The sequence below is a fragment of the Macrobrachium rosenbergii genome, chromosome 29, assembly GCF_040412425.1.
Source record: "Macrobrachium rosenbergii isolate ZJJX-2024 chromosome 29, ASM4041242v1, whole genome shotgun sequence".
Taxonomy (NCBI): domain Eukaryota; kingdom Metazoa; phylum Arthropoda; class Malacostraca; order Decapoda; family Palaemonidae; genus Macrobrachium; species Macrobrachium rosenbergii.
In genome coordinates this window covers 18,607,885-18,631,724 of record NC_089769.1, presented here as the reverse complement: position 1 = coordinate 18,631,724, position 23,840 = coordinate 18,607,885, and the positions used below count along the sequence as shown (strand labels likewise).

Genomic DNA, 23,840 nt, shown 5'->3' with positions numbered 1-23,840 from the left:
GCCACACTGAAGGAATGGGATGATTTGACATCTCACTAAACCTTTCCACTCATGCACACAATGTATCATCTTTAAAAAACATAGAGTTCCGAGCATCTTTCTTCAGGAAAAATGTGTTCTCTAAAGTTTGTTACAGGTTTACTTAACCTCTCTTCAAGTCTGCTGAGCAATACATCAAACGATCCTTGGCTCATACAAAAATATTCATAAAATTTGTTATCGTACATTCAAGGATATTTATATAGATTATATAATTCACTCATTCCATTCTTCTCTTGATAAACTCATGAATCCAGACTTATTTTACCAGCATGGTATTTCATCAAGCTTCATGGAACACTTTTCCAAAAAAAAAAAAAATTTTCTAAAATTTGACAATGAAATGTCTGCAATGATGATCAGCATCAACTAACGTGTCACCTCTTCAGCAGCTCCAGGGTGGCTATGCAACTCTCTGCCGCTCCGCAATGCTGCTCATCGCTAGATGCTACCTCACCATTTGCAGAGTGGCCATACCCTAAGTGATAGTGACCACAATCCGTCACTACCCTTAAAACTAGATAAAAGGGCCAACTTCAGATGTACATAGGTGTCAGCCCTGGTTCAAGAATAATTAAGTGTCCCTGCAGACCAATGGAACAGTTCCCAGCAGGGCCCCACAAAAGATCGGAGCTGAAGGCATAATACAGTAGCACACAACCAGTACCCTAAAGGCTGACTACCAGTGCAAGAAATTTTACCCAATTCTACAAAGGTAGGTGCTATGGATCACCCATGGGCCAAGTCACAAAGAGATTCACAGGTATTCTTCACCTTCCAAACCTGCTTTCAGGAGTACTGAACATATTCCAATAGAACTGAGCACAGAGGAAACCAAACCTTACTCTTGAGGAGGCATAAGGGGAAGATCAAAACTGACCAGACCCTGAAAAATGAGCGAATCTCAATCACAATGCAGTGGGAAGAGAGAAAGCTCAAACTATCAATCCTTCCAACTAGGGCTGGACTTCCTCAAATGAATGTGAGCAAGAGAGAAGCTAGTGGGTTTACTGAGAGAAATCTCCAGCAAAGAAAGGGAATCCTTCCTTTTTTCCAAGCAGCTTAAGAAACACAGACACAGACTAGACTCAAGGCTAACTTGGCTTCCCCAATACAGACAGGAACCCTCGGTTTCACCTGTCTGACCTACTCAGGTTGTTAAAACTCACACAGGATCAAGTAAAATAACTGAGAAGATCCCTCCACAAGAGACATCAGCATCAATACAGAAACAGAGGGAATTTCTCAAAATTAGGATTTAAAAACCACTAATTACAGATTTTGGAAATTGGCGAACACTGCAATTAATGAAACACCAGCACAAGTCCTTTGAGAACATCCAAGAACAAGGTACAGCTAAGACATGTATTTTTGGCTTTAAATTTTACAGCAAGCATTTTAGCTATCACTGACTTTCAAAATATTCTTTAAAAACCTATTTTGCAAACTTAAGCATTACTATAACTATCAGCACATGTTTTGCTTGTTTTACACAATATACAAACCACTGGTCCTTTACATGAGGAAGACTCACTTGTTGGAGGGAAGAATCTGAGTGAGTCTCTGAACTGACTGGAGTCCGCCACACCTGGGCTACTCCTCCTGGTCGAAAGAGCAAGGAGTATCGTGCCTCTGACATTCTGATTGGAGTATAGGAACTGCAAGATCAATTGTCAGACTTCTGGACCTTTTCGAATGAGTGAGGAATCACAACTCATATGAAAACAGGTTAAGAAGACTCTTGAGTCGGAGGCAGTAAGGCAAAAACCAGAAAAGGGTTTGTCTTATTGCCAGGGTCTCCTTCCTCTCCTTGCCAGAGGAAGGGGTGGGATTGCTTCTATGAATCTAGGAAAGAAAAACAGAACAGGTGCTCGATGTGTAAGCTTACCGCATCAGACGCCAGTTCCAGCAAGTATCAGTTCGAGTCCCATTCTCTGCCCATAAGAAGAGAACAGGGGGGACAAGAAAGGAGGAGGAGGGGAGGCCAGTCACTCTTGCAATCCCTCTCACTTCCAGAACTGTACACCTTAGGCAAGATGCTACCTGTCCTCTTATAGGAGCTGGGTAAGAAAACACAACTGTTGAGCAGCCACCACAGGTCCAAGGAATGGGAGTTCCAAGGACTCATGGGCAAAAACCCTAAGAAAGAAAGACAAAAATATGGTCTGATGAAACCAAATCTCTGCTTTCAGACTGACAGAAACTTCCAGAATGCAAGGGATAGACCAAACCATTGACTTCTTGAGCTCTCGGGTGGAATGTACAGGTGTCATAATCGTCAGCTGCAGAGTATGTCCTTCCGATCGTCTCATAAGGCCAGAAAGAAAGACGTGTCCTTGGACACTTCTTTCCTGAGTGAGTTAGTACTAGTGCAAAGCCGTCAACATCCATTAGAGATGTCGAGTCTTCTTCAGAAAGTACTACAGCACCCTAACAGGACAAAGCAGCAACTGATCTGGATCATCGACTACAAAGTCCAAGGGGGAGGGGATCATGAAGAACTTGAACCTAGCAACAGGTACCAATGGGTTGGGAGTTCGCTATCTGGGACAGGGTTGAGCTACTAATCTCCATCCCTTGAAAGCTCACAGCAAAGAAGGTCCACGAAGATCATCTATCCTCTTCTCTAATGCTGGAGTGAGATGAGAGATGGACTTGAGAGGCAGATCTCTGTCTGATGACTCTCGCAAGGGCACTTGCAGATCATGAGACAGGAACCCTAAACGAGAGTCACATATCTCCCAGGGGCCTGAGGTCCCTGGGAGAGCAAGATCAAAACTTCTCATCAGTAGCTGAATCTCAACTGAGGTGAAAGACTAGGCCGAATGTGGATTAGAGTCTTTACACTGAACCAGAGAGAAGAAACTCTCAGCAAAAAAGACGAGGAAGTCCACAACCTGCTAAAGAGCGTATCTGACCAGAGAAAAAGTCCCTTCAACGACACCAACCAGCGAAGACGGCTCCAATCCCTGGGTACTGCAGCAGAGGACTGATAGAGATATCCAGCTATCTCTGTTGCCGCTCAGCAAGAAGCCTATGCTTGCAAGGGAAGCCGGATAGTCTCTAGTCGTGACAGCATAGGGATGATACTGCCTTAGAAACCGCTTCACGTGTCCCTGACACAGAAGGTCGGGTCAGGGAGGAACTTTTCTCAGTGCCTCAGAAGCAGAGCTAGCAGGTCGGGCAAAAGGCGAAATCCTCCAGCATTCATCTAAATTCAGGGTGAGCAACACTTTGCTGAACACCTTGCGAATTATTCAAATACAAAGGGAAGACGAAGACATCGAGGTTGTCCCACAATGTCAGCATGCATCACCGTAGCTGCCAGTGGGTCTGGTACAATGGACCAGAAGACCTGCAGACTTCTGTTGTGCCGGGCAGCGAACAGAAAGATGATAGGGAGCCCTTAAGTTGAGTAACCTCTCTGTAAAGAACTGAGTGAAGGGAGCACTCTGTCCCTGTCACTTGATGCCAGAGGCTGAGCTTGCCTGCCAATGCGTCCCACTGCCCACAATGTATCTGGCTGACGGCTCTACAGAGTGCACCACAGTTCACTTGAGCACCTGCAAAGTCAACCGAAGCAACAAGAGGGAAACAAGACCCTCTTGTTTGTTGACATATGCCACTACTGTGGTATTGCCCAACAACACCATAGAGTATCTCAAATAACCAATCCTGAAACTCTCGAAAGGCCAGAAAACTGCTTTGAGTTCCAGGATGTTGATGAGAAGGTACTTATCGTCTCGGTAGCATACCTCGAAGACAACAATCCTTCCGGTGTGTGCCTATTCCCCGGTTGGTGCATCTGAGAACAGAAGCATGTTGTGAGAACATACAGGTTTATTCAGAGGTTCCTGTCAATCAAGCACCAGCCTAAATCCACCCTCATCCTTCAAGAGAGGAAAGGATTAAGAAATGGCAGCAGAGCTCGTTCATTCTCCATGAAGAGAATCGAAGGCAAAGCTGCCCCTGAGGGGACAGCATCTGCAGAGACGACAGGACACTGAAGACGACTAGCTCTAGCCAGGCTGGCTGCTCCCGAAGTCAGGAACACCGGAGAGGAGATGGAACAGAAGTTCAATGAAAGGTGGCCGAGATCTGGAGGACAACAGATACTTCTGAAGGATATCTGCGATACTTCTGAAGGATATCTGCTACCAGGTCTCTGCTATGTTGCTGTCACAAAGTCCAATGACTTGACAGTCATTGCTTCATCAAGGCACCAGCAGGAGGAGAATGCCGTTCCAAGCGTTCTGGGAAGAGGTCTGAAAAGACACACATATGCGCACTTTCTAAGGAGAGAATGAGGAAGGCTGGGTATTCTGCGAGCACCTTTGAAGCCTGAGGCTTCTTGGGGGCTGAGGGAGAGCTAGCCTGCCATTGTCGGGAGGACAAGGCAGGTGCCTTGGCACGTTCCTTGACTACTGCAGAATCTACCTACTCTCTGTGAAAGAGGGAGGCAGAATCAAGCAAAGGTCCATTCCTGAAGGAATGTGACAACTCGGGACTTACTAGACTGGAAGTCAGAATCAGGACAGTGCCCCTCTTCTTAGCACCAGAATTGCCCACAGGTTGCTGTCTGGTGCTGGGCAGGTGAACCCACCCCCAGACTGGAACAGTCTGTAGAAGGCAGAGTCCTCTTCAGGAATGATCGCATCAGAGGCGGCAAATCCTTGAAAAAGTGAAGGATCACAGATTCATCATTAGACTACCTAGAGGGACACCACAGCAGTGTCCTCCAGGTTTGCAGTCTCTTGTTGCAAGAGGGAACACCCTTTACGGCAAAGAGAAACAGCGAGAGATCCAAGTCCAGACGAGCCAGAGCCAGAGCCAAGACAATCTGCTAGTTAGCATAAGACCCCTCCAAGGCAAGAAGAATCTCTTTTGTCCAGGAAGAGGAAGGGGAAGGAGCTTGATTGGGTGGCTCGACCAAAATGAACTCCTTGTCCAGGGAAAAAGCATTCATCTGGTTAAGAATGCCCTTATAGCGAGCAAGGACAGCAGCAGCCCCAGTGAAACCCCTGCAAGGAGCAGTGAAGGGTTATTCACAGGGGATGCTGCAGTCCTCTCCCTGAGATCATTGTGCTGACGAATCGGTGTGAAGATCTCTTTGAAAAGAAAGTTGAAGGCATCTGCATCCAGAAGAAGACCCTCGAGTTCTTCTGGGGTACGACACTCCTGATCTCTTCTCCTTGGAGTGAAAACCTTGCCAGAACCAAGAAAACCATCCTCGACTACTTGGATGTACGGCAAGCTGATCCAAGAACCTTGTAACAGAACTCCGATAAGAAACAAAACTTGTTGTAGTCTTCTCTATCCAACTTGCATCCCCCGCCAGCAACCAAAAGGGTCTGAGAAAAGAGGAGAGGAGAAAGAGCACTCTTACCTGTCCTGCTAGAAGAACCAGCAGGAGAGACTGACCGCATGCGATCATCAACCAGGGGTGATGACGGTAGCATGGAGGAAGGAGAGCGCTAATGCCACGGCAAAGCGCTAACCTGAAAAGAGCGAAAGTTCACTTGAGCTGAGTCTCCTGAAGGAAAGAGAACCCTGACAGCATTCGGTTTGCCAAACCAAGCAAGGCAAACCGATCACGTGGCCGCAATCAGGGGCTGGGGAGCAAGCCAAACTGCATGAGCTGAGAGAACCGAGCCAATCACGTAAATGCAATCATGGGCCGGGCGAGCAAGCCGAGCCAAGCGGGCCAAGCCAGTCTCGTAATGCGATCAGGGGCTGGGCGAACAGGCGAACCGACCCAAACCAATCTTGTAAACTCGATTGGTAGCTGGGCAATCAAGCAGGGCTGAGCCAAGCCGAGCCAGGAAAGCTAGGTTCTTGGCTACAGTGAACTAGCACTGTCCTCAGGCATGCTCTAATCTCCTTCAAGGCCAAAGCCCCTCAAGAAGAAGGTTTAAAGGGGATTCTTGTCTGCTACAAGAGTGCTCGGACCCAAGGGTCCAAGACATGAGTTTTGGAACTGACCAAGAACTCAAAACGAAGCTGGCAGGAGGTTTCAAAACACCTGAATGTCTCAACCTTCTCTCGTCCTGTGACTAAACCAGACCGGAGAGCGAACCCACTAGTACTAGTTTGGGGAGCGCCCGGGATTCCGCAGAATTCTGGGCACTTGACGACTTGTTAGTCAAGCGCTTGTGATCCCTAGGAATCTTAGCACTCACCAAACACTCGAGATTCCAAGGGGTCCGAGCGCTCGGCGAGACTCCCGAATCTTGTAAGAACAGTCATCAGGAGTAATTCCTCTCGGCTTCTGAGGAAACCGAGGAGGGACAGGCACAGAACCAGTCTCAGACAATGACTTCTAACAACTGGTATTTGAAAGAAACCACTGCCTCTCCGGAGAGAGATACAGTAAACCCCCTGTACTCACGGGGAATGCGTACCGCACTCCCCCCCCCAAATAGCTAAAATCTGCGAATACTTAGAACCCCTCTAAAAGCACTTAGAACCGCACAGGTAGTGCAGTTACGATAATTAATCTCCTACGATATTTCAAGTTTATGATGAGGTTAGAAACCAAGGCAGCAGGGTACAACAGGCAGAGAGAGACCAACTTAAATAGACCAACTTCTTTTCCTCCATCTCTTTATTCCATCTTCTAGTTATAAAAACTAAAAGAGAATGGTATTGTTAGTAACGTTATAGTAAAACAGCCATAAACAACTGAACAAGAAACTGTTGTTTAACTAATAATCAAATCGGATAACAACTGTCTTCCTTGTATTTCAACCATCGTACAGTTAAACAATTACCAAAGTTATGTTACAAATTTAATGACATTACGTACAATACGACTGATATATTTTTACACTATACCGTTATTCACTTTGGATAAAAGATCGGCAAGAAAATATACTGCTACAGTAAATTTAAACTGCAAGTTGTAGCCGAAGCTGAGAAAACAATGTTCATGCTGCTAATGACCATAAATTATCATGCATCGGCAACATGGATGAAACTCCACCGTAAATAAAACTGGAGAGTATTCTGATCAAAACTACTGGGCATGAAAGAACACATATTACTGCTGTTTTCACCGCGATAAAAGATAAATAAGTAAAGCTCGTACTGTAATGAAATCAAGAGAAAATAGGGAACGGAATCTTGATTTTTGTTGTTACACAAAATAATTTAATAAACATGCCGCCAACGTCATGTCATCTGATAACGAAAAAAATAGCTAAATCAATTTCACAACACCACGTATTTCGACTTTAAAACACTTCGTATAATGAAAAATATTTTGTCCCATATAAATAAAGTATCTAGAGATTCATTTACGCTAACTAGAAGCAAGAAAAACGCTCTGAACTGAGTTAAACACAGCAAAATAAACTTACCGCACAACCGACCTCCAAACCAAAGCATTGATTGCTATGATCGCAATTTATAATACAAAAGCAATATAAGATATACAATTTTATTGGATACAGTGTAGTAAAGTATAACTTTTAAAAGAGCCATGGAAAAGCATTTATGTTGATGTTTGAACGATGTTAATATGTGAATATAGAGTACAGTATGATGTAGGCTAGGCTACCGATAATAAGCCTTGTTTGTTATTCAAGCTCTCTTTATACTGAATTAAAGGCTACCAATAGACTAAGCCTTGTTTGTTATTCAAGCTCTCTTTATACTGAATTATCATAAGTCACTCTGCATTGATCCTGCAGAATTAGCTGGTATATGTATAGAGCATACTGTGTAGTGTAGGTTAGGCTACCATATATGTATAGATGGTACTGATTATCCTAGTGTAGGCAGCGATATTGAACGATTTTTTCAACCTATGATGGGTATTTTGGAACCTAACCCTCCGTAAGTAGGGAATAACTGTATTTTGATAGTTTAAACACAAAAAAAAACCATCTAAAAATGCTTATGCCTGAGTATTTTAATAGTTTTATCACAAAAAGTGCATTTAGTCATGGAAATGATATGAAAATACAGTAATCAGTGAATATTTCTCAGTGAAAAATACCGCGAATGGGCGAATTTTCCGCGAATAATGGGGAGATATGTTCCACAGTGAAATCCGTGAATATGTGAGTCCGTGAATAGTGAGACTGCGAAACCAGGGGGGTTTACTTTAGTCCCTTAGAAGTCCTGCAGGACCTCTGAAGGGAACCTTCTGCTTGCCTCTCCAGACGCTCACACCCTTGGGATCGAAACACCAGGCTGGGAACCTGACCGAGCACTGGCAGTAATGGCAGGAAGAACCGAGATGCATGTCTTGGTTCTTTCTCTTGTCCAGTGCCTGAACCAGCAGGGTGAAGGCAGAAAACAAAGTCAACGATAGAGTTGAAGAAGACAACTACATCTCACAGGACTTCTTCCTCGATCTCTTCTCCAACATCTTCTACAGAATGGTGGTCAGGAAACACAGAACTGCAGGGGCAGCTAAATCAGGAAGCACAACGGTAGCAGCCCAGGTGGCAGGAGCACCAAGAGAAGCAACAGGAGCAACCAGGGCAGCTGACTCAGGAGCCATGACAGGAGTGGCTTGGCTGGCAGGAGCTTCAGGAACGTCAGCAGCAGTGACAGGAGCAACCAGGCAGCTGAGGCAGGAGGAACAGCAGGAGTGGCCCAGTGACTGGCCGCCAGGGCAACAGGAGCAAAAAGACAGGAGGCACAGCAGGAGCAGACAGGACCACAGGTACGACAGGAGGCAGTGGCACAGCCTGCAGGAGTGCCAGAGAACAAACAACAGTTGGTCCCCCTTGTCAGGGAACAGTGTTGACATCGACGTCACCATGGTCATCATCGAAGTATCCATTGTATGAGGGCAGCCTTCCTGCCACAGGGAAACTTCAGTTGTGCCTTATGATGCTCACTGTCAAACTGAAGAAAAAAGCCAAAAAGATTAGTAAAGGGAGACTCCTCTCACTCCAACGGATATTGCCCTACAAAGCGAGAGGAGGCCCCTGAGAAGAGGTCGCCCAACCACCTGTCCCAACCCCAATCTTCACTCACGAGGACAAAGGAGAGGTCTCTCCCGAAGGAGAGACAGCCAGGAGGGAAGCTCCCAGAAGGAACGAAGGGGAAGTCACCAAGAGCGCCATCAGAGGCAAATAACCTTCCGATGATGCCTGGCAACCGCCCCCTCCCGATATGGTTCCTCCCAGCAAAACCGCCCACAGCATAAGAGCAACACTCGCAAAAGACAGCAAAGTTTACTGTCACGTCCCCGAATGAGGAATGGAGGGTGTGAGGTCCAAATGATAGGGGGAATGAATTGTTACACCCTGGCTGCCAACCCCAAGAAACACAAGCTGGGAAAAGACAGCCTTACCACAAGGATATCAAAATTGTGAGTTCATATATTAAATATCAACACAGAATATATACACAAAAACAACACAAAAGATCCAACAGAGAAAGAACAGCTTAACAACAATCAGGCAAAGAGCTCCAAAAACACGTCTGCACAGCAAATTGGAATGTTTACATCCGGGCAGGCGGGCCTCCCACCTACTGGATGGTAGTTAATGCCTAACCACCTTGTTCAAGAGTTTAATGACAGTTTTCAGCTTCGCTGTAAGTAATTCCTGATGTAAAGGACCAATGCTTTGTATATCATGTAGGAACAATTGATCTTTTGATCAAACATAAACTCTATACTGGTGATGGTTATTGGGGTTGGAAGCAAGGGAGCCAGGCATGGGAGTAGGCAGATGCAGAGTAGGAGGGGTAGAAACAGGAGAAAAAGCAGGAATAGGAGTAACAGGAATAGCAGGACTATCATCTATATTAGGTTTAGGATTACAGTAGTTTCTAGGCCAAGTCTCTCAGCTCTAAAAGCCACCTTCCTCTTCTTATCCCTTTCTAACTTATCTAGGTGAGATTTAAGAACACTCTACTTTTTCTCATCCCAATCATTACATTCTGCACAAGTTTTCTCCCTACTACACACCTGCCCCCTTCACTGACTGCAAATTGTATAAGAATCATAGCAAAATTTAACTAATCTGGTTTTACAACCTTCATTACAATACCGTAAACTAGAGGAACTAGAACCAGACATAATATAAAAAAAAAAAAACTAGAATCCTGATCCCAAAAGCTAATAAGCTGATCCAAGCTTGAAGGCTACTCAAAATAAATTGGAAATACTTCACTGAAGTCCAGTAAATACAACGGAAAACCATGAAAAAGCTGCTGCAAACAACCCAATGTTTAGCTGAGAGCCGACAGAAACACGATGAAGTTATCTGCTAAGTCATTTCAAGTACTTCAGATAGTTACACAAAACAACTGAAGCACTACTGCAATTTTTTAAACAACCCTGGCAGACTTAAACAGAGCTTATTAAGTTACTTTATGAAAACAGAACTTCTACTGAAGAGATTAAGCATCTGTAGCAAGCAAATTTTCATAAAAACAGATGACAACCCCTGGCAGACTTAAACAGAGCTTTGTGTGCCTCAGTACTAGAAAATTTACAAAACGTGCTCTAATTGAAGGAGAAAGCTTGGGTTCTCTTCTCCAAATACCTAAATGGCGCAGAAATATGCAAAGACAAGCAAGACCCATTCTTGTGGACTTAGCTGATTCGCTTCAGACTGTTTCCCTTGTCTCCCTTCTTCGAGTCGTGGATGCAATGCAGGTACTTGACTACTGTGCCTCCTGTCACCAGGTGTCGCTTTGTGCCTCCAGTGTCGCCAGCTGTCTCCTCCTGTTGCCCTCTGGCAGAAGAAGAGTTTGAGTGGGAGGATCTTCTTCAGTTTGATTGGAATTTGCTGGAAGGTTGCGCTTTGCTGCATCCTCATTTAGTTGAGGGAAGCAGGTGATACATGTTCACAGGCAGGACTCAAGTACTGGATAGATATTGACAGTCTGGAGTAGGCGCTGAGAGTTCTGGAATCGGCACCGAGCATTCGGGAATCGGCACTGGGTGCTCGGGAGTTGGCACCGAACTTTTGGCAACCAGTGCCAAGCGCGCAGAGGTGGACAGCGGGTGCTCGGGAGCAGGCACTGAGCACTCATTGTCACTACATCTCTTCAAGGGTTGGGAAATGCCGTGAAAAACACCTAGAATGCCTTTTGTCAGGGCTAATTTTGAATCCGACAACAACTGGTGGACAGTAAAAGGGACGCTGTTCCAACAGCAGCCTGAGGGTCTTCCACTAAGCAAACTGTGAGTGACTGGTTCTACTGAGGAGGTAACATCTATGGGCAAACCCCACCAACCTCCTTTGGACCTTCAGTATATCTTCTTCCTTCCATCTAAGAGAGTCAGGGGGGCACTCTGGAGCCACTGGACGTTTGAAAATGCTGGGCGCCTACTAGCACTGGAAGAGTGTTTGGTGCCAAATACTGGCACTCCACAACTGAAAGTTCAAAAGACAAGCATCATGGACTTCCAAACTGGAATCTATATCACTGAAGCATATTCATTTGGACACCTTTTCAATGGCTGTCCGCTGAGGCCTGGGACCAGACAACAGGCTTGACTGAGGGGGGCAAACCCCCTTAAACTCCCCTGGACTGCAAGTGTGTCTTCTCCCAGGTTTAGGGGAGCAGGACAGTGACCTTTGGTCTAAGAGATCCGATGGGCCAGATAGCCACCTCGTCCACTACACTTTCGGCAAAACACCTTTTCAGTGGCTGTCTGTCGCAACCTAGGACCGTAAAACAGGTTCGACTGAGGGGGCAACTACCCTGGGAACTTCCCATCAGCCTCCATTGGACTTTTAGCATGGCTTCTCCCAGGTTCAGGGGAGTATGACAGTGACTTAGGTCTAGGAGAACCAACGGGATGGATAATCACCTCCTCCACTGCACAACACTACACTATCACAAGGTTAACTTCTGTTAACCTAAACACAAGAATGACAAAGGGCATGGGGAGGAAGCAAGGGAGCCAGGCATGGGAGAAGATAAGAGGGCTTGTAGCAGGAGAGAAAAAATTAATGTGGGAAGAGTTGGCGCCACATGATTGGGAGCTGGCACCGGGTGCTGGGAGCTCCCAGGTTGTAGATGGTGCTGGGTTTAGCTAGGCACCAGATGAGCTAGTAGCTCAGGAAGCTTGTGAGCGCTCCTGGGTGCTCGGCACAGAAGCTAGTGGGTGCTCTTAGGCACTCGGTACCGATTCTCAGCTGTCAAGAAAGTCTATTTATCCAAAAGCCCATTGCCACCAAAATAAGTAATTTCTCTCCTTACTACCTTCTGCCCTTACACTTTTTCAGTTCTCTGCAAAGGAAAGTGTAATAAGAAAATGTTCTAAATCAATTCTTTACCGACAAATGTTTTGAACTACACAGAGTACCATCACACAACATATCTCAATTCCTTATCAAACATTATTTGAGACTTGCTGATATGTATTCACCATCGAAAGCATCAGTTCAGTAGCGAACATGACATTTTCATTATAATATGCTACTCGGTAAAGGAGAGTTAATCAATTGATTGCAAAATCGCTGTAGTGAAATATGATAAACTTGAATCAGATCTTAATAACAAAACAATACAATACTGATCCTGAAAGCTGCAGGCTTAAAGGCTACTCGAAATCAGCAATAATATTTCACTGAAATCTAGTTATCCAACTGGCGAATAATAAACAAAGTAGCCGCAAACACCCAATGTTTACACGGAATGCAGCAGAAAGAGAAAGAGGTTGTCTGCTAAGTCGTTCCTAATATTCCCGTTAGTGGGTGGTACTGGTCACCTACACTAAACAATTGGAGTGCTACTGCAGATTTTAAAATTTAAGTGGAAAGTATAGCTATGTAATTACAGTAGAGTAATACGGTACCGCGAACTTGTGTGATTCGAGTTGCAAGAATTCACAGAAACGCGAACTTTTCATTGGAACCTAACTAATTATCATACATAAGTTTTCACAGACACATGAACATTTGCAAATACTGAGAAACCCTGAAAAGTGTTTATGTTTAATATTTTTATGTAATAATTTATACGTTTTCAAGCTTTAATGTGTAAATTAAATAACATTAAATAATAAAAGTAATAATTTCTCTCTCTCTCTCTCTCTTTTCTGAGATGAGAAAATTTTTATGGTACATGTGTGTATTTATTTGTTTTGCATGATAAATAAATTTTTTACCTAATAATATAAGTACTAATTTTCAAATATTAATAAAATTAATAAGGTTAAATAATAAAATTAAAAATAATAATAATAATAATAATAATAATATAACTGTAATTACAAAATTTTTATGTGATACGTGATTTAAACAAATATTTTTCCCTCATCTTCTGTAAGAAGCTCAAAGGCAAAAAGCTGTCAGACATGTCACTTTAACATGACAAGAAGGGGTAGTGTTGCTGATTAGTGGTCAAAGTTTTTTTGTAACTCTCTCTCTCTCTCTCTCGTAGTTAGTGCAACCTATGTATTACTGTTTCTCTGTATATCTTTAACTGTACAGTAGATAATTTTAAATTGATCTAATTTTACCTGTACCGTCTACAAAATGTAAATGCCCCGTTCTAAAACACAGGGACATTGATCATTTCAGAACAATGAGAAAGAGACAGAATAAAGATGTTTTTGAAAACGAGGTTGAGAAGACTTCTAAAAATAGATCGGTGGAATGGGGGGAGAGAGAAATAGTATACTAATCTTCACACTCTCCTATATTCTTATGTTAACCATTTATTTCTTTTTTTTTTTAGGGTCATGTATTAAGCTAACTTTTAAATGAAATTACAGTAATTTTAATTTCATTTAAAAGTTAGTTTGATACTGAATTTCCACCTTCTGGTATCTAACGTAAGAATAACATTTCTATCTCTATCTCTCTCTCATGTTATTCCCTCTGTCTCTGTAATTATTCATAAATAATTTACCTTGATATTCCAAGTAAGGACAATCACTCACACATTTTTACAACTTATTATTTCTCTGTACGTCTTTACTTGTACAGTAGATAGTTTAAATTTATCTAATTTTACCTGTACCGTCTATGAAGTATAAATGCGCTAGTGTGGCAAATACGTTCTAAAACATAGACACATAATAACTAAGAGTTGTATTAGTCCATATAAAAAACACTGTTGTTTGTTCATGAAAAAGCATTTCAGAACAAAGAGAAAGAGACGTAGAATAAAGAAGTTATTAAATAGGGGTTGAGAAGACTTCTAAAAATAGATTCAGTTGGAAGGGGAGAGACAGAAATTCTCTTCCAAATTTCTATTTCTATGTCAACCATTTATTTCTTTTTTTAAGGGTAATGGATTAAGCTAACTTTTAAATGAAATTAAAGTGGCTTTAATTTCACTTAAAAGTTAACTTAATAATTTGGGAGCATGATTAGGGTCATATTTAGTGTTTAAACTTTAGAAATAATCATTTATTAGCATTTTTAGAGACTGTGCCAAACTTATGCGAAAATTCACCTTGTGAGAGGGGTTCTGGAACCTAACCTCGCGAAAGTTCAGGGTGTCACTGTACTTGCTAAGTTCTTTTATGAAAATAAGGTTTACATAATGTTCTAAATTCTCAATACACTTTTCCTGAACCAAAAGGGGAGCGGAAGGCGGAGCTAAAGAGGAAGCCTCAATACTAATTAACACCTAGACTGACTATGGATGACTACAGATGAAGGGCATGGATATGGGGGAGGAATGATAGGTTGAAAACCTAACCTAACTAACTGCTTTTGCAATCTATCAGCTTCCCTTCTCCCCCTATACAGTACTAATGAACTTAAGCAGAAAGTCTTTTGAAAATCCCTATTTCATCACAACTATTCTCAACATCACACTTTATACCACTGCAGCCAGTGTAAACTGTGTATCTCTTAAAAAACCAACATCCTGCTAACACAGTAATCATTCCTACAGAACCTGATGTTCTTAGCCTTGTTTCCAGTGGAGGCATCCTAGGAAAATAATTCTATATTACCATGATAGCAGCAAACAGCCATGAAATACCAACAAGCACCTATACACAATGGCAGCAAGGGAAATTCTGACAAGAGATAAAACTTTTGAAACACACCTGGTGGAGAACAGGTGTACTAGACAGTCATCCTGGCAGCCATTCAACCTTTTGTTTGCATGCTGACTCGCCTATTGGCATGGAGATATAAGTTAAACATTACTGACGACCAATTTAGCTGAAAGGGCAAGGTCTTCAGTCAGATAGTCTCCTCTTCCTCAGGTTTGCCAGAAGTTGTGAAACCCCTGGGGAGACCCAAACACCAATCTGTTCACAACTGCCCAAAACACTATTCTCCCAGTTTATTGCACTCCATGCCAGGATTCTCAGGCATGGGCAGTTGATACCTTCCTTCACAATGGTCGAATCTAGACCTTTATGCTTTTCCTCTGTTTGCTGTTTTGAGGAAAATAGGCAGAACATATGGATGTTATGATAGCTCATTTGGCCCCGAGGGAATGGCAAGAACACAAGGATGATTCTGATAGCTCATTGGAATGGCACGAATTTCTAGGTATAATAATGCTAGATATAAGGGAATGGTTCCCATAACTTCCTTTCCTGGTAGTATATGTTCCGGAAACATACTTCTTCCAAAACCCCGGAACAGTGAAAGCCCTTTTCAGACCAGACCTCATTATTTTTAGACCAGAAGATTCCATCAAACCTCCACATGCTTCATCTGACAGTGTGGGGATTGTCATTGTCTGTTACGAGCTAAGGGCATTTCTGGCAATCCTAAAGTCTAGAAGGCCCTCCACTGTTCAACTTGTGTATCTATAAAAGTGGTCAGTTTATGGATCTTGGTGCAAGTCCAGAGTGATATCCAGCACCCGCTCACTAGATAGCCTGAATTAAGTTCTGCCAGTATCTCAAGTACGCAAAGCAGTTTTCTGTCACAGCAATCAAAGGATACCGTCTTACATTGCATTCAGTTCTACATCTTGCTGACTAGAATATCACTCACAATTTAAAATTTGAAGAGGTTTTCTATCTTTTGTGGTGGAAATTTCAATCTTCCTATCATGGTTTACGTTGAAATTTAGACATAGTCCTCCAGATTTTAACACAACCTCAGTTTGAGTCTTTTGATAAGGCATCACTTAAGAACTTTGAAGACACCTTTCTTTTAGCTCTTGCTGCAGCAAGGTCTGTTAGTGAGCTTCAAGCCCTTTCTTGTATGTGAGATTTCTTCTAGTGGCAACCTCTCTTTCCTTTTATTGCTTAGAGAAAAGATATAGAAGTGAAAGCCGTTCTCAGATTTGTGACATTGCCTAATTTAACTGCTTTGGTAGACAATGATGAAGTGGCTGTCCTATGTCCAGTTAGAACTCTTAAGGGTTTATATTAGTGAGCTTCAAGCCCTCTCTTTTACGTGGGCTTTGTTGTAGTGGGAACCTCTCTTTTCTTTCGCTGCTTAGAGAAAAGATTAGAAGTGAAAACCCTTCCTCAATTTGTGACAGTGCTTAACTTAACTGCTCTGGTAGGCAAGGAAGAAGTAGCTGTCTTAAGTCCAGTTAGAACTCTTAAGTGTTTACCTTGACAGACATAAACCTTGAAGAGGAGGAGTTAAGTATCATCTGTGGTGTTAGGAAACCAAGCACTCCTATGCCCAAGAATGCCTAAGTCAATGCACACAGAATTGATTCCTGAGCTTTTACCATTTTTTAAAATAATCCTCATGCTTCCGTACCATACAAACATCTTTATTTCCTTTAAAACCTTTCACTAGAGAAGGTTGTCATACAGCTCATGAGTGATATAACTGTTGTTGACTCAAATTATTTGCAAAATGTTCAAATTTAGCGTGAGGTCTAAAGCCATTAGTCCTATCATTGCAGCACGGGGCACTTTCTCTTGAACCAAATATGATAGTAACCTTGCTTTCTATCTTATCATTAGCTGCTATTGAATTTTGGGAAATGAAGGTACACATTGTTGTCTAGGAGCGCACCTTCATATACGAAGGTGGCAGTTGTCTAGTTTTGGACTGTTGGTCATGGGCTTTCGACTCAGGCACAGAAGTCACTAGAACTCTAAAGACAGCTCTTTTTTCTGTGTAAGGATCCTCTGACAAGTCTTGCTACGAGGGCCTTACACCATGTTGTGGTTCCAATGTCTGGCAACAGTACTTGCCAGTAAGGATCACACAAAAGGCAGGAATGTTGAACATTGTTCTCTGGTTGCATTAACCCGCCACCCTCATTCATTGTGGCAGTCAGCTAACTTTAACAGTAGGTTTAAAGAGGAAACCCACCCAGCCTCCCCACATCTTAGTGGGTGGTCATGAAGAATTCTGACAAGAATGTAAACATCTCAGCACCACCTGGTGGGAAACAGGTAATTACAGAGACAGTCCTAACAGTTATCCAAGCACCATTTTTTTTTATTTTGTATGCCGATTGCACCTAATGGCACAAAGATATAAGCTAACTTCAACAGTAGGTAAGTATCCAAATAATTAATTTCATCATGAAAATTATAATTTTCTTCTTTTTATTTTTCTAACATCCAAAGTAATTCTTTATAAAGCTGCATGATTTAAAAATACTGTGAAGACAGTATAATCTAAGACTCCAAAGTTAACTCAGGAATGTAAACATCAACAGAAATTATGCACTACATATTAAAAACCAATTCACGAACAATTCAAGATACAAACGACCATCCGTAACATAACTCATTCGTAAGTCATGTAGTGAATATTTAAACCAATGTTGAAAGTACATTCTTCAGTAAGTACAATGTTTAAAAACATAAAGTAATAGTGATGATATGTTTCTTTTACTCACTTTGTCACCAAAAAAGTATTCAAAGAACCAAAGTTAATCATTCTAGATTTTAAAGTATTAAAGTACACAAGAAAGTCCTCAAATAGTTATGATAAGCAATATGCATCAGGTAAGATGAGACATCTTAGGTTATTTAAGCTAAGGTAAATTATGCTACATCCCTGAAAGTATCATTAAACTCAATTTTTTACAAGATTAAGGGAATCCAGGAAGGATAATGGTCCCCTAACTAAATAGGTACCAGGCTAATTTGCTAAGGATGAATTTCTGTCGGTAGCATGCCATAATTTTTTTTCCATTTTACAAAAGTTTTCCCCCCAACCCCACAGTTAGATTAAACTGGAGAAAATCAGATTAAAACATTTCCTTGTAATTACCAAGCCATATTTTTATACCCTCCTATTAACTGTTACACTGATAGAGGCATTTCAGAAGCACAACAACAAATGGTTTATATTTACAATAAATAAAAAGTGCATAAAATGCATGATAAGCACTTACAAAACATGGTTCATGAGATGGAAATATATTAATAGATGGCTGATTAGGGTGGGAGGTGAATGAAAAATTTAGGCTAATAACATAATGTTACATTAAAAGCATTAACCTGAGTAAAATGACAAGATAACCTTTGGCTTCTTTCAATACCTTCCTTTGTCTTATCAAACAACAGGCTATTTGACCACTGTACTGGTAGTTTTGATGCAAAAGTCCTATCAGCCAAATGGTACAGTATTAGAAAGTAAGGCACTGACTATCATTAAGTCCAGATCGATGACTGCTAAAACTAATTTATACCAAATGGTAACACTATATTATGGATATAACTTCACAGATATTAGAACACAAGAAAACATCTCTGCATTCAATGCTAAATACCTATCCTACACAAAATGCATTGTTTGACTAACTATTGGGGCAAGAGGCACTAAACATGTAACTTCTAGCTATAATTCTAGCTAAGAATAATGGAAAAGAAAGACAATGATTGCCCCCTTGCCAGTTAGGACACAGTATGTCAGGTTAGGATGAATTTCTGTAATATGTCAGGTTAGGATGAATTTCTGTAATTCAAATCAATGATTAATAATTTACGGTGATTCACGGCACTCTAGGTCAGGTTAAGACGGGGGCTGACTGATTAGTTAAGACCCTGTGACACAGATTACATTAAGCTTGGGAAGCTATGGTTAGGATGTATCCCTGCAATTAGCCTTTCAAAATCTTTGTACTTTGCAATGTATTTTGAAACTGATACTGATTTTAGACATGAAACATGTATCTATCTGACAATTTATCTTGAGAGCTTATACATTTTAAACCACTCCTGTCTGTGCAATTAAGTAAGTTTTGATTTTCAGTGAAACTAATAACCCTGGTCTCCTACTGAGGGTAATTCCATAACTCTCATTAATATGCCTCTTGGTCTGCACCTACAATTATGGTAAAGAAAATTTTAGAAAGAACAAAAGACAAGAAGTAAAAAAATATGATTCATTTAATTGGTGAGAAATTACAGTACCAGATTTCTGCATAAGTTTCGCTGGTGTATGGGCTAGGCTAACCGATGTCCATCCTACTAGCACTAAGCCCAAGATAGGAAAATCTATATCTAGAAAACAGGACTGGATACCATTAGCTGATATCACCCGTGATTCACAATCTCTTTGCCGTCTCAAGACAAACTTAAACTTAGGGTGCGAATTCTAGGTGGACAACAAACCCCCGCCCCCCCATGAGCCCACCAGTAGGCCTGTGCTGCCCTAGGGGTTTTGTTTTTTGACAGAAGCGTAGTTTATGGGTAACTGTAACTTTTCACACGGAAGTACTTCTAGATACGTCATATTTTTTGCTTATCAAATGCTATCCAACATTTATACAAGGCTTAAGAGTAAGTGAGCGAGAGAAAATGAGAAATGAATTGTCAGACGTTTGACGCCGTTCCCATCAAAGGTCGACAGAATCTCACAAGCACCAAAGAAAGGTCGTTTTGTTGCTGCTACTCTCGCCTTTGTTAACAATTAATAGTTTGAAATGGTTGTCTGGTCTATAAACTGCTTACCTTCAATGTATGGAGGCCCACAATAAGGTAATTCTAATGGAAAAATAAAGCCGATGATGAGCCCTAACTCCTACAGGTTTCACCAAGTGAGGAAGTAAACAGATAATGTAGATGTGTTCGAATATAATCATTCAATATTTAAGAGGCTTAGATTTCTTCGAAAGTTGGGGAATATTCAAATATCTTACACATAATTAAATAAAAATAGTACAAATTATATAATAAACACTTTTTTAGATATATTCTTTCAGTAATAAAGGAATTTACAAACAAAACACGTCTCTCGGAACAACATCGTCAAGGATTCGAAGGCAATGTGTCGATGGCAGCGCTATGGATGAGAAACAACACTGCGGCGCTTCTTTTGAACACGGGGAAAAATTTTGTTATCCTTTAACCATTTTTCACTGTGTTTTTTAAATATACTTTTAAGATCTTCTTAATTAATCTTGACTATTTAAAAATACGGTCTTGCTGATTCAGCCAACATGAAATGTTGTTCACATGAGAGAATCACCACAAATACAGTAGCAAAGATTTTTCATCTTGCTAGAGCCACTTATGTATAAAGGGGAAAACCCTTGAAAGCGCAATACCCTTATTCAAGTAAATAAATACAGTTTTGACTGCATTCGTTGTGACGCAGTATTTCTTCCCTGTGACTCACGCGTTTTCTCTGTAAAACGAACACAGAGAGACAATAAAGAGATGAATATAAAAGCACTTTTCATACATGTGAGGGGAAACTCTTTGGGAGAGAAAAAGAAACCGTTACAATACTAATCGTTCGACGTTCCCACCAACTGAAAGAGAACCAGAGCGAGCGGTATCATGTTACAGGTAGGGTGCGATGGGGCGTGGTTAGAGGAAGAAAAAAAAAAAGGTAAGCACTGGCATTTTGGGCAACGCAACTTTTAACGTCAGGAGTGTCGGGGAGGGTGGGGAACATTCTAAAAGATATGACTTTTTTCCATCGCACCTCATATATATATATATATATATATATATATATATATATATATATATATATATATATATATATATATATATATATATATATATATATATATATATATATAGAATACTGCATTATATATATTTATATATATATAATGTGTGTGTGTGTGTGTGTTGTTTTGTGTGTATGTTTATTTTTAGTGTAAGAACATTGCATTATGTTTTAAATGAGTAGCAAAATGATCGTTTATTTTTTTTCATATATATATACATTAATTACCATTTCACTGTTTTCGCATGTGTGAGTAGCCTACACACACACACACACACACACATACATATATATATATATATATATATATATATATATATATATGTGTGTGTGTGTGTGTGTGTGTGTGTGTGTGTGTGTGTAGGCTACTCACACATGCGAAAGCAGTGAAATGGTAGTTATGCTTATATATATTGAAAAAAATAAGCGATCACCTTGCAAAAAGAAATTAAATTCATAATGCAGTGTTTTGCACACTAAAATTATATATATATATATATATATATATATATATATATATATATATATATATAGTTAATATATATACATGCAGGAGAAGAATATGAGTGAGGTAATGGTGCATGATCGCAGAAGATGGAGAAGACTAATAACAAACAGTTAACCCCATATAAAGATGGGAAAAGCTGAAGATAAAGAAGATGGAGAAGACTATATAACAAATATATATATATAAAGATGGGAAAATATGAATATAAAGAATATATATATATATATATATATATTGTCACAATTTGTACCAGGCACCTGGTTATTACACAATTAATTGCAGAATTCAAAAATTTACCTCACTTCAGCCAGATACCTGAACTCTCATAACAATAAAAATTACGAATGAGTACTCTAAAGGTAACATTGATCCTTTAAAAGGCTTATTAATCACAGGAAAAATCAAACTAAGTTTATTAAAACAAATGTGAGGTATCAACAATTAAACCAGTTCCCCTGGTCTTAATTCACTTCAGCAAAACTAAAGGAACAAAACATGTTTATCACTTTGCCTTATGCACACAGTTAATCCTATTCACTGGTGGTCAATAAATGAAACACTGTTTTTTTTTATTTTAAATACAAAAATTTATTTTCAAATTCAAAATTTATAATTATAATTCACAATCTGAAAAATGTACTATTACTTGAAAACACAAAATTTTATTAAGTCTTGAGTCAAGAAATTAAATCAATCAAGCAAAATTTAAACTATCAAGAATTACTCAAGATTTGAAAATAAAATCTTAGTAAATGAAAATTAAATCAAGTATGCAATGTTAAATTATTAAGAAATACTTAAAATTGCTAAGTAAATAAATGTTAAATCACCACTATATAAAATGTGAAAAGTTAAAAGATTGCAAACACAAGAACACACAAAAATACACAAAAGATTTACCAAAAACAATTTCATTAAGGCAAAAATCCCTTTATCCTTATTATACCATGGTAATAATAAGTAAAATTCACTTTACCTTACACAAGCTTGTGAAACTTACGCAAAATCACCCGAAATGCAGCTGCTTTAGATTCACAAAACACACTTTTCTATTAGGCACCTTTACAAAATACATACACTTTTCCCACATTCAGATATCAAAAGCTAAGTTTAATATAAATGACCACACAAATATTTTACGTTAATAACTTCTCTCTTTAGAAGAGAGAGAGAGAGAGAGAGAGAGAGAGAGAGAGAGAGAGAGAGAGAGAGAGAGAGAGAGAGAGAGAAAACCACTCGAACAGTCTCTAAAATCAGAATGAGAAAATTTTAGTATTCCAGCAAGAAATGAAACAACCAGATAACATCATTATTAATGCATTTTGGGAGTGAGATACAAGAGAAAAGTCTAGAAGAGGAAGATGACGTCACTTTCTGAGCAAAACGTTTTGCGGCCAAAACTAGCACATTAGAATAATACGTGATCAGAACAATGCAAACTTAAACATGACGCAATTGCCATGTGCTTTAGTGCAATAACTTGTTCGTATTTCTCAAAAAGGTACACGTCTTTACTAGAAAATCGTATGGGACAAAGTTTTTAACAAAATCTTAACATGATCAAAACAGATGGCAGCTGGCTAATCATAAATGGCATGTATTTAAAACAAGACGAAGAACCAAAGTTGGTTTTAAGAACTGAGCAACCTACTGTTTCCCTGACCTGTTGACACGTTATCTTTCGTGATGACAATTGAAGCAAAACAAGCCTTCGCTACCATACACACGTGTTGCTGATACGTACTATTAAAAACATATTGTTAATTCTAAATTACGCTGTAAAGTTACCTAAATCACTAACTCTTTGGAGATCTGACATTACACTAAATATGATACTCCAACAATCATCATTACACAGAGCACATGATAAATAGAACAGTAAATATATCAAAATCATCGAAAGATATACATTTTATAAGGCAATATCATGCACATATATATATATATATATATATATATATATATATATATATATATATATATATATATATATATATATATATATATATATATATATATATATATATATATATATATATATATATATATATATATATATATATATATATATATATATATATATATATATATATATATATATATATATCGTGTAAGTAGAAATCTTGTAAATGGATCATAATTTCCCACGTGAGAATGCATTGTTATTAGGAGGTTAGGCAGTGGGAAACTGCTCTTTTGTAGGGTTCTGAAAATAAATATTATTAAAATTAAGTGACTTATGGTTACTAAAACTGGCGTCACAACATCTAGGTTATTGACGCCGAACATCACGAGTAACACAGAACTTTAAAAATAAATTTTCACTGTCTACTATTATCGCCTTACTTTCATTCCCTTTGCTCTCCTTCTAGATTGTGCCGCTGGGTCACGTGACGACTCCACATTTCCTCATATGTACAAGACAGTAGTATAATAGAGGGGACTAAGTTCGGAGGCAATGGAATCTCTGCTTTTCATATGATTCTGATAAGAGGCAGCAT

General features: G+C 40.0%; 1 long non-coding RNA gene across 1 annotated transcript in view; it reads right to left on the bottom strand.

The window, feature by feature from the left end:
• The window catches only part of LOC136854647 (uncharacterized), a 188,672-nt gene extending 168,748 nt beyond the window's left edge, over nucleotides 1–19,924 (bottom strand). Inside the window, exon 1 of the long non-coding RNA XR_010857753.1 lies at nucleotides 19,823–19,924. This is a non-coding gene — a long non-coding RNA (uncharacterized lncRNA). The remainder of the gene's footprint in view (nucleotides 1–19,822) is intronic.
• Between the last annotated feature and the right edge of the window lie 3,916 nt (nucleotides 19,925–23,840).